Here is a 23,403-nt window from a genome sequence, read left to right as displayed (position 1 = left end):
TTTCACAGGTGACGAGGTTAATTCGTTAGCTGCTGCTCTATTTAACTCCACTTAGATCTTTGCTCCATGCCACCTGTCAATGTTCCAGTATTGGTCTGTTCACTCCTGGATCGTTCTTGTGACCTGTCTTCCCATCAGAAGCTAAGTTCCAGCTTGTATTTCTTTGGTTTGCTATTTTTCTGTCCAGCTTGCTATTTAATTTGTTGTCTTGCTTGCTGGGAGCTCTGGGACGCAGAGGGAGCGCCTCCGCACCGTGAGTCGGTGCGGAGGGTCTTTTTGCACCCTCTGCGTGGTCTTTTTGTAGGTTTTTGTGCTGACCGCAAAGTAACCTTTCCTATCCTCGGTCTGTTCAGTAAGTCGGGCCTCACTTTGCTAAATCTATTTCATCTCTGTGTTTGTATTTTCATCTTTACTCACAGTCATTATATGTGGGGGGCTGCCTTTTCCTTTGGGGAATTTCTCTGAGGCAAGGTAGGCTTTATTTTTCTATCTTCAGGGCTAGCTAGTTTCTTAGGCTGTGCCGAGTTGCATAGGGAGCGTTAGGCGCAATCCACTGCTATTTCTAGTGTGTTTGATAGGTTTAGGGATTGCGGTCAGCAGAGTTCCCACGTCCCAGAGCTCGTCCTTATTATCAGTAACTATCAGGTCATTCCGTGTGCTCTTAACCACCAGGTCCATTATTGTCCTGACCACCAGGTCATAACACTGTTCCATTCATTTTAATTGGAGGTGCCCAACATCAGCGGTCTCATTATGAATGAATGGAGTAACAATGCACATGATCGATCTCCGATCTATTCAGCTCTGAGCCCTGGTTCTCAGGATCGGTAAGAGTTTCAATTATCAGACCACCAGGAATATGGAAGTCAGCCCCTACCCCATTGTTAGAGGATAACTTTCAAACTTGAGAATATCCCTTTGAATAACCTTTGTTTTTCTTTTTAATACGTGATAGGTGCTGAATCTTCCTAGAGATTTGCTCAAAGCAGCACACTTCTGACAAGTCTTTTGACCTCCATCGACCTGCTGGACATTTCAGCACTAGTCATGAGCGAATATACTGGTTACTTGAGATTTCTCGAGCATGCTCGGGGGTCCTTCGAGTATTTTTTAGTGCTCGGAGTTTTACTTTTTAGCGCCGCAGCTGAATGATTTCCATCTGTTAGCCAGCATAAGTACATGTGGGGATTCTCTAGCAACCAGGCAACCCCCACATGTACTTATGATGGCAAACAGATGTAAATCATTCAGCTGGGGCGCTAAAAACTAACGAGTATATTCGCTCATCACAATTCAGCACCTATCACATATTAAAAAAAGTTTCCAAGTTTATTGGAATAATTCTTTTTAACTTTTGTGATACAAATAAAATACTTATTTAAAAAAAAAAATTGACAAGCTGTCCCTATCTCACCTTTATCTCCACCAGCATTATTTAGTAGTACAATACTACCAGTGACAACTGTACCTTCTAAACTTTCCGGGACTCACTTACTTGGCATGAGATGAATCATTTTATAAGATCAGTAAGAGGAAGTTTTTACAGTGTTATTTTAGTGTTACACAACCTATGAAGATCACATTTTTTACGGTATTGTCATTTTAATTCCATATTATTCACCCATTTTAGAGAACCAGTACATTTACCAGCATCTTGAAAAAAAACAGAAAGTCAGCAGGAGAAATTAAACAATAAACCATGCCAATTACCCCTTTTGCGCCAGAGCCTGTTTTCGCCTTTGTCACCAGGCCAATTTTTACAATTCTGGCCACTGTCACTTTATGAGGTCGTAACTCTGGAAAGCTGTGACGGATCCCAGTGATTGTGAGATTGTTTTTTTCATGACATATTGTACTTCATGATAGTGGTAAAATTTGTTTGATATAACTTTTGTTTATTTAGGAAAATAATGGAAATTTGGCGAAAATTTAGAAAATGTAGCAATTTTCAAACTTAATATTTATGCCCTTAAACCATAGTGCTATGCCACACAAAATAGTTCATAAAAAAACATTTCACTAGTGTTTTTTTTTAAGTTAATTTGAGGGGCTTATATGACAATAAATACCCAAAAGGTACACCATTCACTTCATTGGAAGGAAAAAAATGAACATTTTTTCAGGGAGAAGGACTTGGGGATCCTAGTTAATGATAAACTTACCTGGAGCAGCCAGTGCCAGGCAGCAGCTGCCAAGGCAAACAGGATCATGGGGTGCATTAAAAGAGGTCTGGATACACATGATGAGAGCATTATACTGCCTCTGTACAAATCCCTAGTTAGACCGCACATGGAGTACTGTGTCCAGTTTTGGGCACCGGTGCTCAGGAAGGATATAATGGAACTAGAGAGAGTACAAAGGAGGGCAACAAAATTAATAAAGGGGATGGGAGAACTACAATACCCAGATAGATTAGCGAAATTAGGATTATTTAGTCTAGAAAAAAGACGACTGAGGGGCGATCTAATAACCATGTATAAGTATATAAGGGGACAATACAAATATCTCGCTGAGGATCTGTTTATACCAAGGAAGGTGACGGGCACAAGGGGGCATTCTTTGCGTCTGGAGGAGAGAAGGTTTTTCCACCAACATAGAAGAGGATTCTTTACTGTTAGGGCAGTGAGAATCTGGAATTGCTTGCCTGAGGAGGTGGTGATGGCGAACTCAGTCGAGGGGTTCAAGAGAGGCCTGGATGTCTTCCTGGAGCAGAACAATATTGTATCACACAATTATTAGGTTCTGTAGAAGGACGTAGATCTGGGGATTTATTATGATGGAATATAGGCTGAACTGGATGGACAAATGTCTTTTTTCGGCCTTACTAACTATGTTACTATGTTATTTACCTTTTTCCCACAAAAATATTACGTTAGCGACAAATTTTTCATTTTCACAAGTGTAACAGGAGGAATCGCACCATAAAATGTGTTGTGCAATTTCTCCTGAGCATGCCAATACCCCATTTGTGGTGGAAAATTACTGTTTGGGTGCACTGTAGGGCTCAGAAGATAAAAAGCACAATCTGAGATTTGTAATGCGGAATTGGCTGGTATCGACAGAGGATGCCATGTCGCGGTTGTAGGGTCCCTGATGTGCCCAAACAGTGGAAACCCCCCACAAATTACCCGACCTTGGAAACTAGACCCCTCAAGGAATTTATCTAAAAGTGTGGTGAGCACCTTGAACCCCCAGGGGCTTCACAGAATTTTATTATGTTAGGCGAGGAAAATTAAAAAAAAAAACACATTTTTCCCACAAAAATGTAATTTTTTATTTTCACAAGGGTAGCAAGAACTAATGGACCCCTAAAATTTGTTGTGCAATTTCTCCTGAGTATGCTGATACCACATATGCAGAGAAATACTACAATTTTAGAGCAAAGCAGGGCTCAGAAGGGAAGAAGCGCTATTTGACTTTTGGAATACAAAATTGGCTTGAATCAATAGTTGACACCATTTCGTGTTTGAAGAGCCCCTGAGGTGCCTAAACAATGGAAACTTCCCACAAATGATCCCATTTTGGAAACTATACCCATTAATGACTTTATCTAGATGTGTGGTGAACACCTTGAACCCTCAGAGGCTTCACAGAATTTTATAACGTTGAGCTGTGAAAATAAAAAATCACATTTTTCCCACAAAAATGTTGATTTAGCCCTAATTTTTTTTTATTTTCACAAGGGTAACAGGAGAAATAGATGCCAAAATTTGTTGTGCAATTTTTCCAAAGAATGCAGGTACCCCTTATTTGTTGGAAAAAAACTGCTTGAGCGCATGGTAGGGCTGGAAAGAGAATGAGCGCCATTTTAGCTGTAATAGGTTGCGGCTGTCATGTCACATTTGAAGAGCCCCTGACATGCCAAAACAGCAGAAACCCCCCAGAGATGATCCCATTTGGTAAACTACACCTCTCAAGGAATTCATCTAGGGGAATAGTGAGTATTTTTAACATTCAGGCGATTCACAAACTTGTATAACATTGATCTGAGTAAATGAAATATTACTATTCTTTCCACTAAAATGTTGCTTTGATCCCAAGTTTGCAATTTTCAAAAGGGGTAATTGGAGAAAACGAATACTATAATTTGTTATGCAGTTTCTCCTGAGTACATCAATACCCCATAAGTGGGTGAAAACTACTTTTGAGGCACAGTGCAAAGCTCTATTTTTCAAATGCTGTTCTCCCCCCTCCATCTACTTTTAGTTCACATGTCCTTTCGTGTTATTACATCTACTTTTTTGGATTTGAATTGATTCCAATAAATTGACTTTTCATATAAGATTTCTTAGTGTTGAATTTGGTGCTAGATTTTCACATTTTTCTCCTATTCCTGCTGTCGAGAACACCAGCCCCGTGGCATCCGAGCATCAATCTATTTTCCAACTTCCTCTATTTCGACATTGTCTTGCATAGTTTCGGTTCGTGGTAAACTGATTATCTAATGTTTTCTTTTCCAGAAATAAAGTAGTCAAGCAATAAAACAAAGGAAATAAAAAACTTACAACTAGTCAAAAAAAAATCAAGGTCAACCCCACTATAAGGCTGTGGTATATTCTCTTGGACTTCGATGAGGCTTCCATTCAGTTAGGTGTAAAATATTCACTTTTCGGTGAAAACACTACATGCCCGTCAATGAGGAACCGCTGGTTTCCTCTATTATACACAGGAAGTCCAGTTATGTAATCTATTATTTCCTGAAGGCCTGCAATGATTATTACTAAGGCATTCTACTGCTCTTTTCGCTCCCCACTGATGCTGTCACTTGTACGGTTTGTGAAATTCCTGTGGTAAATCTATAGATGTGAACTGCTCATAACGGAAGATGTAAAAGTTTGGCTCCACTTTATACCAGGGAATCTAAGAATAGCAAATAATCAATTTGTTTTTTATGTCAAAATTTACATTTTTTTATTTTCTATAATATAAAATGTATTTACAAATGACACCCAAATAAAAAAAACACAAATACCAGTAAATTTTTCGATTCAACCACAGCAATCTTGGCCACTGTGTTTACAACCACTATCACTCCCTACCTCTCTCAGGAACCCATTAACCCTGCAAAAAAAAGATAATAAATGTAATACACATTTTGGGAAATTTGTTAAGTGAGATTCTCTGGAAGCAATCTGGCCAATATTACCAAAATGTCACACAGGCCTTTATAAATCTTTTAAATGTGTCTTAAAATGTTTGTTTAATTTTACATACCGCTCACCTATCGAAATGAGATTCTTCCCAAAAAAAAAAGTGCAACATTTTAAAAAATGTTGTATATGCAGTATATTTAAAAAGTGTACAGTAACCGGTAAAAAATAACAGTCTTTTGTTATGTAAAAAAAAAATCATACCAAGAAAAATCATTTCAGTAATTTTTCCACCTTTTATGTGACAACCTCCTTCCCTCCGCCAGGACATTAAAAATGGGTCATGGCTGGATCTTCCAGCAAGACAATGACCCAAAACATACAGCCAAGCAACAAGTGAGGGGCTCAAAAAAAAGCACATTAAGGCCATCGAGTGGCCTAGCCAGTCTCCAGACCTTAATCCCATAGAAAACTTATGGAGGAAGTTAAAGCTCCGAGTTGCCAAGTGACAGCCTCAAAATCTTTAGATTTATAGATGATCTGCAAAGAGGAGTGGACCGAAATTCCTCCTGACGTGCGCAAACCTCATCATCAACTACAATAAACATCTGACTGCTGTGCTTGCCAACAAGGGTTTTGCCACCAAGTATTACGTCATGGTTTGCCGGAGGGATCAAATACTTATTTCTCACTGCAAAATGCAAATAAATTTATAATTTATACAATGTGATTTTCTGGATTTTATTCAATCTCTCAATGTTAAAATTAACCTACCCTTAAAATTATAGACTGTTCATGTTTTTGTCAGTGGGCAAACTTACAAAATCAGCAAGGGATCAAATACTTATGTCCCCACTAGGGTTGAGCGACTTTTCCTTTTTTGAGGTCGAGTCGGGTTTCGCAAAACCCGACTTTCTCAAAAGTCGAGTCGAGTGAAATCGGCCGATCTTCTTGAAAAGTCGGGGTCGGGGGATCGGCCGAAACACGAAACCCAATGCAAGTCAATGGGAAATCTCTATATATTTATATTAACGTTAGCGCGATATTTTTGTATTTTATTAAAGGTTTTTGGACACGCTTTGGCTCAAAATAATTTTTTTCTTATTTTAATCTCTAAAATCTAGGTGCGTCTTATAATCAGGTGTGTCTTATAAAGCGACAAATACGGTGATAAAAACACCAGATTGCCATGTAAAAAAAAACAAGCCATCAAAGCAAGCCGTTGGCAAAAAAGTAAAAACATTAGAGGACTCTGAAAATGCAGAAACCAGACTAATTTTTTTTTAAACAAATTTTATTATTTTGCTTTTTCATGACTAGTACAATAAAAAAAACACCGCAACCTTGGTATCGACATAACCATACTGACCTGAACAATAATTTTACCAGGTAATTTTGGGCGCATAATGAACAACATAAAAACAAAATCAAGAAAACAATGGAGGAATTTTTCTTGTACCAGTTCAGTGCATTTTGAATTATTTTCCTGTTTGTAAGTACATCGTATGGTTATGTGAATGGTGTCATTCAAAACTACAACTCATACGTCCACAAACAGGCTGTCATGACCATGCCAATAGAAAAATAAAACATATGTCTGTGGGAAGAAAGGGAGGAAAAAAACAAAATGAAAAATGGGAAGGGGTTTGATAACAGTAAATAGTTGCAAATGGCACCCCTCCTGTTTGTAAAAGGTAAACTGTATTATAATGTTATGAGGCTGGGGCCCCTAAGGGACTACTAATGTATATATAGTAGTCAGAAACAAAATTGTTTTAAAAAAATGTAGGCCAAAATGCAGTCCTCCCTCAACTTCGTCCATCAGGTACTTACCTTGAAATACTTTTTGTTGTAGAGTCCAAGGTCCATCAGAAAGGATGAAAAACAAAGGACGACTGTGGGGTCAAGTAAGCTACACAATGGAAATGGTTTGAAGACCTAAAGGTACCTTCACACATAGCGATATCGTTAACGATATCGTTGCTTTTTGTGACGTAGCAACGATATCGTTAAGGAAATCGTTATGTGTGACAGCGACCAACGATCAGGCCCCTGCTGGGAGATCGTTGGTCGCTGAACAAAGTCCAGAACTTTATTTCGTCGCTGGATCTCCCGTGGACATCGCTGGATCGGCGTGTGTGACACTGATCCAGCGATGTCTTCACTGGTAACCAGGGTAAACATCGGGTAACTAAGCGCAGGGCCGCGCTTAGTAACCCGATGTTTACCCTGGTTACCAGCGTAAAAGTAAAAAAAAACAAACACTACATACTTACCTACCGCTGTCTGTCCCCGGCGCTGTGCTCTGCACTCCTCCTGTACTGGCTGTGAGCGTCGGTCAGCCGGAAAGCAGAGCGGTGACGTCACCGCTCTGCTTTCCGGCCGCTGTGCTCACAGCCAGTACAGGAGGAGTGCAGAGAAGCTGAGCGCCGGGCACAGACAGCGGTAGGTAAGTATGTACTGTTTGTTTTTTTTAACTTTTATGCTGGTAACCAGGGTAAACATCGGGTTACTAAGCGCGGCCCTGCGCTTAGTTACCCGATGTTTACCCTGGTTACCGGGGACCTCGGGATCGTTGGTCGCTGGAGAGCTGTCTGTGTGACAGCTCTCCAGCGACCAAACAGCGACGCTGCAGCGATCCGGATCGTTGTCGGTATCGCTGCAGCGTCGCTTAATGTGAAGGGGCCTTAAGCCTTTTTTGTGGAGCTCATAAGTCAACATTGAGGAGGCCACCACTGCTCTTATTTGTTTTTCCATTGGTGAAATATAGAGCATTAAAGGACCCAATAAAACTTTTTTGTCAGTGGAAACTAAGGAAATCACCTCCACTTGTTTGTTTTTGTTTTTTTCGGCTGATGATATAGTAACATACATAGTAACATAGTTAGTAAGGCCGAAAAAAGACATTTGTCCATCCAGTTCAGCCTATATTCCATCATAATAAATCCCCAGATCTACGTCCTTCTACAGAACCTAATAATTGTATGATACAATATTGTTCTGCTCCAGGAAGACATCCAGGCCTCTCTTGAACCCCTCGACTGAGTTCGCCATCACCACCTCCTCAGGCAAGCAATTCCAGATTCTCACTGCCCTAACAGTAAAGAATCCTCTTCTATGTTGGTGGAAAAACCTTCTCTCCTCCAGACGCAAAGAATGCCCCCTTGTGCCCGTCACCTTCCTTGGTATAAACAGATCCTCAGCGAGATATTTGTATTGTCCCCTTATATACTTATACATGGTTATTAGATCGCCCCTCAGTCGTCTTTTTTCTAGACTAAATAATCCTAATTTCGCTAATCTATCTGGGTATTGTAGTTCTCCCATCCCCTTTATTAATTTTGTTGCCCTCCTTTGTACTCTCTCTAGTTCCATTATATCCTTCCTGAGCACCGGTGCCCAAAACTGGACACAGTACTCCATGTGCGGTCTAACTAGGGATTTGTACAGAGGCAGTATAATGCTCTCATCATGTGTATCCAGACCTCTTTTAATGCACCCCATGATCCTGTTTGCCTTGGCAGCTGCTGCCTGGCACTGGCTGCTCCAGGTAAGTTTATCATTAACTAGGATCCCCAAGTCCTTCTCCCTGTCAGATTTACCCAGTGGTTTCTCATTCAGTGTGTAATGGTGATATTGATTCCTTCTTCCCATGTGTATAACCTTACATTTATCATTGTTAAACCTCATCTGCCACCTTTCAGCCCAAGTTTCCAACTTATCCAGATCCATCTGTAGCAGAATACTATCTTCTCTTGTATTAACTGCTTTACATAGTTTTGTATCATCTGCAAATATCGATATTTTACTGTGTAAACCTTCTACCAGATCCTTAATGAATATGTTGAAGAGAACAGGTCCCAATACTGACCCCTGCGGTACCCCACTGGTCACAGCGACCCAGTTAGAGACTATACCATTTATAACCACCCTCTGCTTTCTATCACTAAGCCAGTTACTAACCCATTTACACACATTTTCTCCCAGACCAAGCATTCTCATTTTGTGTACCAACCTCCTGTGCGGCACGGTATCAAACGCTTTGGAAAAATCGAGATATACCACATCCAATGACTCACCGTGGTCCAGCCTATAGCTTACCTCTTCATAAAAACTGATTAGATTGGTTTGACAGGAGCGATTTCTCATAAACCCATGCTGATATGGAGTTAAACAGTTATTCTCATTGAGATAATCCAAAATAACATAACAATAATATGTTCTAGACGACTTAGAATAAACCTTATTGTCAGAAGGTGTCGCTTTAAGGGGTGTACAAATAGCACTTGCACGTTGCAACCAGTTTGTAGTGCTTAAGAGGGTCAAGGGCCCTTCTGTTCTACCAGCAAAACACATTATAAGTAGGAGCCTTGTTACAGATTTTTTTTTTTTTAATTATTTTTTTGTTATGCTTAACAGTAACAAAACATTTTCGAACATAAATATTAATAATAATATTTAACTATAAAAGGGTTGGGAGGGTATTAAAAAGAAGTCTAAGTTGTAGGGATAAAGGTATGAACAAAATAACAGGGTTGGGGGAGGCAGAAAGGGGGAAGGAAACAGGAAAACAGATAAAGAGAGGAAGAAGAAAAGGGAAAAGGAGAGTCAGAACTGGTCGAAGAATTGACCAGTAAATATTATAATAAACAATTATACCTAAATTCTGTTGTTATCTATAAGGTTGTCAACTGCCTGAGAGGTGGTACTGCTAAGCAATTAGATCAAAGTTGTCCCAAAAGTTCTATTCCAGAGAGACAAATTTTTTTCGTATTTTGCAACGTTACTGTTTTTAAGAGCGTAGTTATGTTTATGTTATGGGCCGCAATCCTTTCCATAATATCTTCTATTGTAGGGGGATCTTTTAAAAGACTATGATCTTGTTACAGATTTTTGACCATGGAGTGACTTCTGTGCTCAAACCTGAGTTTACCAGGTGCAAAAGAGACATGGTAGGGAATTGGATCCACCAATTCACCAATACCATCGGCGCCCTGACAGCAGAAAAATAAAAACGTGCTACACTATCATGGACTGTATGTCTCAAATCTAAAAATAATTTTTTATCTGTGATAGAAGTTTATCAAATGTGAATCTTCATAGACTCCTTAGCACAAGGGCATCTATTAGAGCTACATCTTGTTCTATTCCCATTTCCGTTTTCATTATCCTATTCTGGTATTCTGGTATATTCTTGCTGTCAAAACTAATAAATTGGACCCTGCCAGAAGTCCCACATTTAGGGCTTATTCAGATGTCCGTAGTTCGTGTACGAGTACTATGTGTGTTTTTCATGGACAGAACTCGTACCCATGCTGTCTTCATTCAGAGAGAGACTCTGGCATGTCTCTCCCCCAGCTATAGCTCTCTTTTTGGCTGGACACTCACCAGCTCAGCACACATGATTCTGCTTAACATCCAGCAGAATGACACCCAAGGTGAATGCATTTCCTGGTTCTTACTAGCTAGCCAGGTGCAGTGCTAGGATTTAATCTAGTACTACCTGGGTTTGCTTCACCATGTACGAGAAAAACTGATGACACTCGGACCAAACTTTGAATAAACTCTGATCAAAATAATTGGTCCATTTTTCCCATACGTGGAAAAGGCAGTCGTCTGAATGAGGCCTATCACTAGAAGCAATACAGCACAGCAACATTGAGATATATGCCATGATATGGCATTTCTTCTTCCAACCTTTGTCTAAAGATGTTTTTGTAAACAGTTGGACATAGAGGTTTGAGCAGAAAGAAAGTGTAATCTTGTAATAATATCATGCAACACTTGGAGATAAGCTCAACATATTATGGTGGTGTTAGACTATGAAGCTAGTCACTACTTACAGACAGGTGGGAAATTCAGAGAGACCCAGGTGAAAAGTCTGGAGGGTACATCATAAACAGTGGGGTGAGGCAAAGGCATAGTCAAGTCACAGTCTGGGGTCAGAATTCCAAGAACGTAGTGGATCAAGACAAAGGGGCAAGGCAAACGGATGGTCAAAGGCAAATCAAAGGTCTGTCAACAAAGAACAAAATACTAGAACTCAAGGCACAGAGCAATTACACACCAAACAATCGGCAGAGCGGAAGATATGCCGCCACTCTGTCCACGTTACATCAGCTGAAGCCACTGAATCATCAGGACAGTCTGTGCCAGCTCTGTGCCAGCAAAGAAGAAGAACAGCCATGTTGGTAGCAACTACCTGCCTGTTAATGTTTAGGCACATTTTTTTACAAAGTCCTGGATATCCCCTTTAAGTCAGTAGAGCTGTGACAACCAGTAAAGTCAACTCAGTCCATACTCAGACTATACTGTAAATGTTGGACGTGTGAAACCAACCTAAGGCTACTTTCACACTTCCGTTTTCTGGGGTCTGTCGTGGTGCAGCAAAATGACGTATAGACGGACATCATGAAAATAGAGAAAAACGTGTGCGACGGATCCAGTGTAATGACGGATCCGTCGTAGAGAGATTCCGGGAATTAAATGTCCGTGGACGAGAGAGAGAGAGACTTTTTCCCGGACTTGAAAATCCTTCCGGGCATGATCAGAAGGGAAAAACTGGATCTGTCCCTGGATTCCTGCGTGTGACGGTCAGCGATGGATCCTGCGCCCATAGGCATCCATTGGAGCCGACAACGGGCAGCGCAGGATGCGTAGCTGACCGATTTTCCGACGTGCACAAAAAACGTTACAATGACCGTTTTCTCTGCACGACGGACCGCTATTTTACGACGGATCCAGTGCACGACGGATGAAACGGATGGCCATCCGTCACAATCCATCGCTAATACAAGTCTATGGGACTGCATTCTCAAAAATCAACGGATTGTGACGGATCTGAAAAGACGGAAGTATGAAAGTAGCCTTAGAGATATCTGCAGAAAGTTCTGCAGTGGAGAGGGGAGCAAGTACTGATGAGCTGAGAAAACAGGCTACCGAGAAGGAGAAGAAAGTACAGTATTAGAGCTGTTTCTGAGCAACATAAGCTAGTGAAGACAGTAGGTCACTGGATAAACACAGTCCTCAAATCACAGGGAGAGACCCTCATACAAGAGGAAAATCTGAAAAATTCTGAAACTTTGGATCATGGTGCAAACTGTATATGTGGGTGGTCTGAAAATGAATGAAGGAATGACGATTGCAGAATGAAAACTTATTGCATTTGTATTAACCACTAGATCATTGTTTGCATCTCAAGCATAGCCCTAGTTTGTTTGTTTTTTTTTAAAGGCCAGTCTTTAATAGGTTAAAACTTTTCGAACTGTTAATCTTCGCGTCTTCGATAGAGCGTCCAGCCCTTCTTTGTTTCTTGTTGTTTTTCCCTTTTCCTGCAGAAGAGTTAATATATGCAGTTTCAGCCTAGCCCTTGTACAGCACGTAATTCCATCTAACCCCAGGGAGCTGGTGCCGTACTACGCAATTCCTTCCCAGCCTACTTCCAGGAGAAGTTCAATTTGGACTCGAAATGACAAACGAGTCCGACAATGAAGCCTTCTCACGTGTGTGACCAAAAGTGTAAAGTTTACTAACATGCTGCAGGTCACTAGTGCTCAGTGCTCATGCTGAGAAGGAGGAGGAAAGAGGTGGGCCGAGGAAGAGACTGAAACTCACTCATTCCAACATGAAGCAAGATGTGAGCTGGCATGTGGAGCTACGAGCACTGATATGTCCGCAGTTGGGTTTGTGCTGCTAGATTTGGGCCCTCAGTTCTTGGCGTAAGGTGAGTAGAGTGTGGATCCAGTCCAAAACATGACTGGGGGAGGTGGGCAGCAAACATTGCTGGTGGAAGTAGTAGGGAAGGGTCAAACTTCTCTCTATTTTATGGAATTATGTGCATATTTTGTAATACTTCGTAAGGCCGTGAATAGGCAGCCGTCACACACGACCTACCCTCCAAAAAAAAAGAAGACTCTAACGTTCATTCCATAATCAAAATTGAAACAAATTTCCAAAAAGTGGAACATTTTTTTAAAAATGTTGGTACTAATGAAATTCCTAATATATTGATAAACCATCTTAACGGAAATTTGAATGAAAATTAGTATTTATACCTTTTCACTCATGTGATTATTGCACAATTTAAAAAAAAAATATATTTTTTTGGGAATCTGTACAAAAACTTCTTCTTGTGTGTGACCAACTTCAGATCAGGTCCGGATGGACATAAGAAAAATAGTACGATTTCCATCCATACGCCAACCATATTCGTACAACATCCTTACATCAATAGTTACAAACATTTACAAATACTAAATACAGTTTCGTATGTTATTAACGGCAATGTATCTGTAAAAAAAAAAAAAAGTGCTGCAGATGATCTCTATGGGATTTATTAGTTTTGGCACACCAATTTATTATTATTATTATTATTATTATTATTATTATTATGCAGCAGCGCTTTACAGACATTATTAAATGTTCTCTTGTAAATTGAGTCAAGGTAATAGATTATGCATTTACCTTTTGATGAACGCTGCACCTCTCCTTCACATCCACAAGGATGATCGATGTGGTTGATAGATTTTTATGACAAACTTCTAATATGAGGGTTTGTCCCCAATTTGGGAAAAAAAAAGTAAAATAAAGTTAAGCAAAATTAATATAAAACATCACTAAAGTAAAGGAAAATGATCAGAAATCTTGTTACAAAACTTTCTATTACATAAACGCCATTAAAATGTATACATATGTACAATTAGATTCTTTTTATGTATCATTTTGGTATATCACTTTAACAGAAAATTAATCATAATAATTAAACATTGAATTACATATATTCCAAAGTGGTAAATCTATATAGTACATCTACCACAGTGGCGCAGCATGGGTTGCCTGGGGTAAGGCAAGTATTTTGCGCTCCCTAACCTGTGATCCTGTGCTCCAGAAGTTCCTCCCATTAGTTCAGTATTTAACCCCCTAATCCATAGCCTAATTCTAGCCCTAGCCCTAGCTCAGACCCTAAACCTAACCCTAACACTTAGTCTAATGCTAAATCTCACCCTAAAGCAATCACTAATTATTATTATTATTTATTTATATAGCGCCATTAGTTCCATGGTGCTGTAAATGTGAAAAGGGGTTACATACAGGGTTATAGATATGGCTAACGGTAAACATATTTACAATGACAGACTGGTACAGAGGGGAGAGGACCCTGCCCCTGCGGACTTACATTCTTCGGGATAATGGGGTTAGGATTAGAAGAAGTAAAACAATAATAAAAGCTGCCTTTACTAATGAATGAAGGTAGAATGGAATCATGCGCACAGCACTTTATTCAATACGGTCTTCATTCATTAGCTGCTAATTTTCTGTCATCTCCGTTGCTGCTTACGCAGCACACACAGAGGGGTAACTGGAGTCCGATGGGTCCTAGAGTAAAATTTAGACCTGGACCCCCATCTGCATGTTGATCAGATGTATGGCCCCCTGTAGCATTCTAGATCGTATAAAGACAGGTGTGTCCATTCCCCATGTAATGATGTCTTCTGTCCTGGCTCCTTCCTGTAATACTCTCCCCCATCCTGGCCTCTTGCAGGAATAATGTCCTCCATCCTGTGCCCCTTCCAGTAATAATGTCCCCATCCTGGAATCTTTCCAGTAAAAATGCCTTCTTGGACACTTCCAATAATAATACCCCCATCCTTGGCCCCATGCTATAACAATGCCTGAGCCCTATCCTGGTATAATGTTCACCATCACGTAATACTGTCCCTCATCTAGGGTCCCCTCCTATAATAATGTCTTCTTTCCTCGGCCACTTCCATTAATAATGTCCCTCATCCAGGGCTCTTCCAGTAATAATGTCTCCATCCTGGGCCCAATCCAATAACAATGTCCGCTATCCTAGGCCACTTCCTGATATAATGTCCTCCATCCTGGGCCCCTTCCTGGTATAATGCCCCCAATCCTGGACCCCTTCTTTTTTTCTCCAGCACATTTTAAAAAGAAACAGATGATTATTATTCTTACCTTCACCCACTCCCTGGACACACATCCAGATGAAATTGCCCCTGGCCCCCACTTGCACGGACCTGGTTATGCCTAGAGTACACAGAAATGTAGATAAGTTTGTCAATGCCGACAATGGCAAAATTCTCTTGATTATATTGACAACTTGTGTCTGTTTTAAGACACATGGATATAATAGAAAGGGGCCTCCTTCTGGGACACAGATTGGAAATCCACATCAATGGACAAGCTATTAATTTGAATGGCCACAATGTCTATGCTCTGCATGCCTAGCTATCCCAGTAGGGGGTCCTGGTCAGGTCCCTGTAAGAATTCCCAGTATATCTGCTAGTACTTTGGTATGTAGAATGTCCCACTAGTACTGATTGTTATTGATTTATCCTAGTGACATGCCAGAAATGTTGGTGTTGAGCTTCCCAACTAATGACTAAAACCGAAGGTCAAAAGCACTTAACTGAGCACTATGCTCTCAGATTAGATCACCAATGTTCAACTCTCCTTGGAGACATGAATAAGCAATGTAAGAACTCTACTTTCTTTGGCTCTGTACACCTTAGACCGGGCAATCCGAGATGAGCTAAGCAAAGCCAAAGGGGATTCCACGAAAAGATGCTACCCCTCCATTGTAGTCATCAGAGGAAGTTGTGACATGTCACTACCGTAATTGTTCAAAAGTTGTATACAATAATAAGCAACCTTTAGGGTATGTGCACACCTTCCGGAAAGTATGCAGAAATTTCCTGAGAAAATCCTGAGGTTTTCTGCAAGGAATTCTGCACGCGCTTTTGTCACGTGTTTATCGTGGATTTTTTGCGTTTTTTTCCGGAGGTTCCCAATGCAATAATATAGTGGGAAATCCGCTAAAAATCCGCAAAATTAATGAACCTGCTGCATATTTTTCCGCATGCGTTTTTTTGCGTAAAAAAAAACGCAACATGTGCACAAAAATTGCGGAAACCATTAAAAATGATGGGATGCTTAATGTATGCGTTTTTTAAGTGTTTTTGCCACGGAAAGCCGCTGAAAAACACAAAAAATGCGAAAAATCCGCGAATAATCCGGAATGTGTGCACATACCCTTAAAGTACTAAACATTTCAGACCTCTTGGACCTTTATCATCACTCGCTGGTATCTGAATGATAGAAAAATGCTATTTCATCCATCATCCGTTTGTGTGCTCTGTCTGACAAGTGTGAACAGAACCATATCTAGCAAGCTTTTTTCATGGTACTTTATCCATCACTCCTGTGGTGCTTTTGTTTTTTGTTTTTCTTTTCTCTCTTTTTGGTTTCTGCTTTAAAGTGTTCAAAGCTATTTTTTTTTCCTTTTCCCACTGTTTTATGGCCTTGTTCAGCATTGGTTGTTTACCCTGCATAGTAATGCCTGCTCTGGCCTTATGCTAATTGCTTAATTGCTGATTGTGGCCATTTGTTGCCTGATGCTAGCAGTCATTTCATTTCATATATATTTAGTTTGGCTGGGATAGCACTCGCGCAGGGTGACGCGTGCAAGAGAGATTAAGTGCAACAGTATCAAGTGCTTGGCAGTTAGACAATGGCAGTTGGACAGGGCAGGAGACAGGTAAGGTGCATAAGTTTAACAAACAATCATGCTTCTTGGTCAGTCATACTACATTATGCATTCATCATATCAATCTGCTTCTTATTTGTTTTTACTTCTGCTTTCTCACAACTCGCCCGCCCTTTAACACATTCTGTGCACTCTCTTCATATCCACCCCTCCCTTCTCCCCTCTCCGATGTATAACTAAGGCTCTACTGACATTTCTTACCCACTCCAAACCATCCAATACCTCCATTCAGCACTCAAAACGCTCATACAAATCATCCCACCACCTGCTCTTTCTGTTTTTTTCTCCTTTTACTAGTTGCAGGCGACATCTCCCCCAACCCTGGGCCTCCCCCTCCACCAGGATACATTACTCTCCTTCAGCTACATATAGAAACCCTGCTAATCTTATTAACATTCAGTGCATGCCTTCTCCTATCCCTTTCCACTGTGCTCTCTGGAATGCACGGTCTGTCTGTAACAAACTAACTTACATTCACGATTTCTTCCTCTCTAATTCCCTTAACCTTCTGACTATTACAGAAACCTGGATCCAGCATTCAGACACCACCGCCGCTGCCGCTCTCTCGTTTGGTGGGCTGAAATTTACACCTACCGCCTGAGCTGAGAACAGACAGTGTGGAGGTGTTGGTTTGCTCCTTTAATCACAATGTGTTTTCCAGGTCATCCCCCTGGTTCCCTCACTTACATTTCCTTCCTTCGAAGTCCACGCCATCAGACTCTTTAAGCCCTTCTCCTTGCGAGTGGCAGTTGTTTATCACCCTCCAGGATCCTCCCGCCAGTTTCTAGCCCACTTTGCCACCTAGCTTACTCACTTCCTATCCTGTGACATCCCAGCCCTCATCATGGGAGACTTTAACATCCCCATCAATGATCCCCTCTCCCAATCTGCCTCTCATCTTCTTTCTCTAACTTCTTCATTCGGCCTCTCACAGTTTACTAATTCTCCTATGCATGAGGACTGGAATACTCTTGACATGGTTTTCTCCCATCCCGGCTCGCTGCACGACTTTACTAACTCCCCTCTCCTGCTCTCGGACCACAACCTTCTTTCCTTCTCTGTCAAGAATTGTCTCCTCACCTGGGACACCCCTACTTACCACACTTATCGGAATACACGTACCATTAATACCCAGCAGCTTATGGACAATCTCCATACATCTTTAGCCCCCATCTCCTCCCTCTCCTGTACAGATTAGCATTGTCACACTTCAATAATACACTGAAGAATGCCCTAGATGAAGCAGCACCTTCTACATGCAGAAAGACCTGACAAAGACAATGGCAGCCCTGGCACACTATGCAAACACGCTTTTTTCCGCGTTGCTCAAGGTGTGCAGAGCGACAGTGGAGAAAATCTCTCTTAGCAGAAGACTTCATCCACTATAAGTTCATGCTCAAAACATATAACTCTGCCCTTCATCTGGCCAAACAATCCTACTTCACCACACTCATCACCTCACTATCCACCAGGACTTAGACAGGGTCGCTGACACCAGCAGAGCTACACTCTAGTTTTCCTTTTCCACATGGACTGTTCTCAAAGTTTTTTAGGATCATGAATTAGAGTAATAATAAGTAATTAAAGATGAGAAAATATTTGGAAATTCAGCGAATTTTGCAAAGAAAGTTGATTTACAGTGAATCGATTCACCGTGAACCAAAACTACTCAAAAGCTTCCAATTGCACTGAACAGATGTCCAGGTGTGATTGAACTGCAGTAGCACGATAAGGTCACATTCACACATTGAGTATTTGGTCAGTATTTTAAATCAGTATTTGTACCTAAATGTATGAATATGATCTAACCAGTCTGATCAAGCAAGCAACAGCTGCCAAATATCTATTCCTTCCTGTCTGTGAGTCATAGTGACTCTCCTGCCTCACAGACGCAGTGACTCTCCTGCCTCACAGACGCAGTGACTCTCCTGCCTCACAGGCGCAGTGAGTCTCCTGCCTCATAGATGCAGTGACTCTCCTGCCTCACAGATGCAGTGACTCTCCTGCCTCACAGACGCAGTGACTCTCCTTCCTCACAGATGCAGTGACTCTCCTGCCTCATAGATGCAGTGACTCTCCTGCCTCACAGACGCAGTGACTCTCCTGCCTCACAGACGCAGTGACTCTCCTGCCTCACAGACGCAGTGACTCTCCTGCCTCACAGACGCAGTGACTCTCCTGCCTCACAGACACAGTGACTCTCCTGCCTCACAGACGCAGTGACTCTCCTGCCTCACAGACGCAGTGACTCTCCTGCCTCATAGATGTAGTGACTCTCCTGCCTCACAGACACAGTGACTCTCCTACCTCACAGATGCAATGACTCTCCTACCTCACAGATGCAGTGACTCTCCTGCCTCACAGATGCAGTGACTCTCCTGCCTCATAGATGTAGTGACTCTCCTGCCTCACAGACACAGTGACTCTCCAGCCTCACAGACGGTGACTCTACTGCCTCACAGATGCAGTGACTCTCCCAACTCTGTCTTCCTAATAATTCAATCTATATAATTCTCTTTTTCTCACACACTAATCTTCCTCATTGCTGAGCTGTCATACACTATCTATACAATTTGTTCAGTGTTTTATGGCTTTCTGTCCCTATCACAATTAGGTGTGACACCCTCCAACAATCAAGATTCACCATAAAAAGGCAGCTTTATTGCCTGCCTCTACTTATTTACAGGCTATGATAGTTTTTCTTGGCTAGCGATGCTATATCCTCTGTTCTTTTACCTGTAAGGCATTATAGGGAGGCATTTTCATCCACACTCAGGGTTATGTGATCTTATTGTGGAATCTTCTGCAATATGTAAAAGAGCCCAGGACATTTGAAGTGATTTGCACAAAGCAAATATCATATTGTTAGAAATGGGTGGGTTCTGCAAATTCATAAACACTAAGGAGACCGATAAAAAAAAACAAAAAAACACATTTAATAGGGAGAAATGCTAAGTAACCAGCTGCCGCTATATGGTGATGTACTAGTTCCTATATGGATGTAACTAGCGGTGCCATCTGGTGATTCTTCTGGAGTCCAAAAGTTCCAGTGTGTTCGCAATGACTCTGTTCCGAGTACTTGAAAAATGTCGTTATGGTGAACCTAGCATGTGAGGTCCTATCTCAAAGGCCCCGGCCAGTGGTGCTTGAACGAATACTTCACAGTCAAACACCAAACGCTCGAACGGTGCGACGTTGCCTGCTATAGAGTGTTAAGTATCTCTAGAAGTAACGCATAACTGTTTAACCAAGCAGATTTACTATTTTGGGGAAAGCGGAGTATTGCCCTGTATACATCCTATTATTTATTTACATTCTCTTTTATATAAAATGTATTATAGTTCTCTTCAGCTTGTGCCAACCATGAGGAGATAACAAATGATCAGCACTTACACGTGCTACGTGGCAGACAACAAAGGAAATGCCGTAACGGCCAAATATTCCATTAGGAAATTGTACCATTTTCTATGATGGAACTAATTGGTGCTTGGACAATGTCAGCACAGGCTTCAGCCATCCCTGTGGTCATACCCCTGAGTTGGGGTTACGGTCTTCTGTAGATGCCTCCTTCGCAGATTACAATCAGGTTTGACTAAACATATTAAGAAGGATATAAAGAAGTATGATGAAATTCCAGAATAAAAACATTGGTAAACCAAGGATTATTGTAGAGGCTTAAAGATATTACACATTCCTTCCTTGATGGACTTACATACACAAAACCTTATCATATTTCATCTCCATTTTTTTCTAATATATTTATGTTTTAGTTGAGATTTAACGTAAGGCGTCGGAGATAATAATTAGGCCTTGGTGCCTTAATTTTGTTGGGTAATTTTGGCAGTGATCGGGACATCTCATATCGTCTCCATTTTTCTTTGTTGCCATCTGGCTGATTTTAAAGGACAACCATGGGTCTAAAGGGTCATTTACTGTAGATGAGCCGATAATCGGCGAACAAGCTGTTCCCACTGCTAGTCTGTATAAACATGCTATTAATCACTCGAGGAATGAATAAAACACTAAGTTTCTGGTGATAAGAGTTATTTATGCCCACAACAAAAATCATTTTCCATAATCCAAGAAATATAAGGGGGACTGGCGGTGAGTGCCCCTTATATTTCTTGGATTGTGGAGTGGTAGGTATCTAATAAGTTTGAGCACCACAGAAGATGTTGACTTCTACGTGAACCTTAGTTTCCTGTTAACACACAACTTAGGCAACTAAGGCAGTGCCAGTGTTTCTATAGTTACTGAAATTAAAAATCATTATTGTCGGCAGCCCATCGGCCTGTGTAAATTGGGAATGTTCAGCCAAGAACATAATGCAGTATGGAGGCAGAACAGTCACATTAATAATTATTCCAACTATTCTCATCCATAACATTTTTTGTTGGCAGGTATAAATGGAACCATGAATGGTCCTTCACAATGGTGTCCTGTATTATTCCCTGTTATGGTGAAGATGACTCTAACCACATTAGATTCTGTTCTCACCAGGCTACCAAGAGGGGTTATCAGCTCTTTCCCTTCAAAATAACCATTGGTAACCAACTGCAGAACTTCACACCAGTAAGAATTAGTTGGCATAGTTGGTGGTGGCTATCCCTCCAGTAAGGGGGCTCAATGGGGGCCTCTCTTGCATAGAGTCGGTGGTGGCTATCATTCCAGTAAGGGGGCCTTTCTTGCATGGAGTTGGTGGTGGCTATCCCTCTCTCTTGCATGGAGTCGGTGGTGGCTATCCCTCCAGTAAGGGGGCCTCTCTTGCATGGATTCGGTGGTGGCTATCCCTCCAGTAAGGGGGCCTCTCTTGCATGGAGTCGGTGGTGGCTATCCTGTTGTGAATTCTGTGGCTGAATTCACTCCTGTGGTCACAAGTGGTACTGCAGCTTCTGAGCTTCCTCCCTCAGGTGTTCTGGTGAGCTCGTTAACTGCTTCATTACTTAACTCCGCCTGATGCTGCTATCCTTGCTCCTTGTCAATGTTTCAGTGTTGGATCTGAGCTTCTCCTGATTTTTCCTGTGACCTGCTGCTCTGTATAGCTAAGTGCTTTTTGCTTTTTTGTTGCTTTTTTTCTGTCCAGCTTGTCTTTTGTTTTGCTGGAAGCTCTGAGACGCAAAGGGTGTACCGCCGTGCCGTTAGTTCGGCACGGTGGGTTTTTTTTGCCCCCTTTGCGTGGTTTTGCTTTAGGGTTTTTTGTAGACTGCAAAGTTCGCTTTACTGTCCTCGCTCTGTCCTAGAATATCGGGCCCCACTTTGCTGAATCTATTTCATCCCTACGTTTTGTCTTTTCATCTTACTCACAGTCATTATATGTGGGGGGCTGCCTTTTCCTTTGGGGAATTTCTCTGGGGCAAGTCAGGCCTATTTTTCTATCTTCAGGCTAGCTAGTTTCTTAGGCTGTGCCGAGTTGCCTAGGTAGTTGTTAGGCGCAATCCACAGCCACTTTTAGTTGTGTTTAGGATAGGATCAGGTGTGCAGTCTACAGAGTTTCCACGTCTCAGAGCTCGTTCTTGTATTTTTGGGTATTTGTCAGATCACTGTGTGCGCTCTGATCGCTAGCACACTGTGTTTCTGGATTGCCTTCATAACACCTGTCATTAGCAAACATAACAGTACAAGGAGCCTAACTAATGATTCTCAATAGAGGGAAAGAAAAAGTTCTGACATCATTTTTTTTTTTTTTCTGCTCTGTGTTCACTTTTTTTTTCCCCCTAGACATTTGGGTGATTCTGGACACAGGTGTGGACATGGATATTCAGGGTCTGTGCTCTTCAATGGATAATCTCGTTATAAATGTACAAAAAATTCAAGATACTATTGATCAGAAATCTATGTTAGAACCAAGAATTCCTATTCCTGATTTGTTTTTTGGAGATAGAACTAAGTTTCTAAGTTTCAAAAATAATTGTAAGCTATTTCTGGCCTTGAAACCTCATTCTTCTGGTAATCCTATTCAACAGGTTTTGATTATTATTTCTTTTTTGCGCGGCGACCCTCAAGACTGGGCATTTTCTCTTGCGCCAGGAGACCCTGCATTGAGTAGTGTCGATGCGTTTTTCCTGGCGCTCGGATTGCTGTACGATGAGCCTAATTCAGTGGATCAGGCTGAGAAAAATTTGCTGGCTTTGTGCCAGGGTCAGGATGATATAGAAGTATATTGTCAGAAATTTAGGAAATGGTCAGTACTCACTCAGTGGAATGAATCTGCGCTGGCAGCTTTGTTCAGAAAGGGTCTCTCTGAGGCTCTTAAGGATGTCATGGTGGGATTTCCTATGCCTGCTGGTTTGAATGAGTCTTTGTCTTTGACCATTCAGATCGGTCGACGCTTGCGCGAGCGTAAATCTGTGCACCATTTGGCGGTACTGCCTGAGGTTGAACCTGAGCCTATGCAGTGCGATAGGACTATGACTAGAGTTGAACGGCAGGAATACAGACGTCTGAATGGTCTGTGTTTCTACTGTGGTGATTCCACTCATGCTATTTCTGATTGTCCTAAGCGCACTAAGCGGTCCGCTAGGTCTGCCGTCATTGGTACTGTACAGTCCAAATTCCTTCTGTCCATTACCTTGATATGCTCTTTGTCGTCGTTTTCTGTCATGGCGTTTGTGGATTCGGGCGCTGCCCTGAATCTGATGGATTTGGATTATGCTAAACGTTGTGGGTTTTTCTTGGAGCCTTTGCGGTGTCCTATTCCATTGAGAGGAATTGATGCTACACCTTTGGCCAAGAATAAACCTCAATACT

The 23,403-nt window shown here is 41.5% G+C and overlaps 1 protein-coding gene across 1 annotated transcript in view; it reads left to right on the top strand.

Moving 5' to 3' along the window:
* The first annotated feature begins 12,682 nt into the window (after positions 1-12,682).
* TLR5 (toll like receptor 5) overlaps positions 12,683-23,403 on the top strand; it is a 66,956-nt gene continuing 56,235 nt past the window's right edge. Inside the window, exon 1 of the mRNA XM_069768450.1 lies at positions 12,683-12,813. The gene's annotated coding sequence lies outside the window, so the exon portion shown is untranslated. The remainder of the gene's footprint in view (positions 12,814-23,403) is intronic.

The sequence above is a fragment of the Ranitomeya imitator genome, chromosome 5, assembly GCF_032444005.1.
Source record: "Ranitomeya imitator isolate aRanImi1 chromosome 5, aRanImi1.pri, whole genome shotgun sequence".
Classification (NCBI taxonomy): Eukaryota; Metazoa; Chordata; class Amphibia; order Anura; family Dendrobatidae; genus Ranitomeya; species Ranitomeya imitator.
This window is presented reverse-complemented; position numbering and strand designations above follow the sequence as displayed.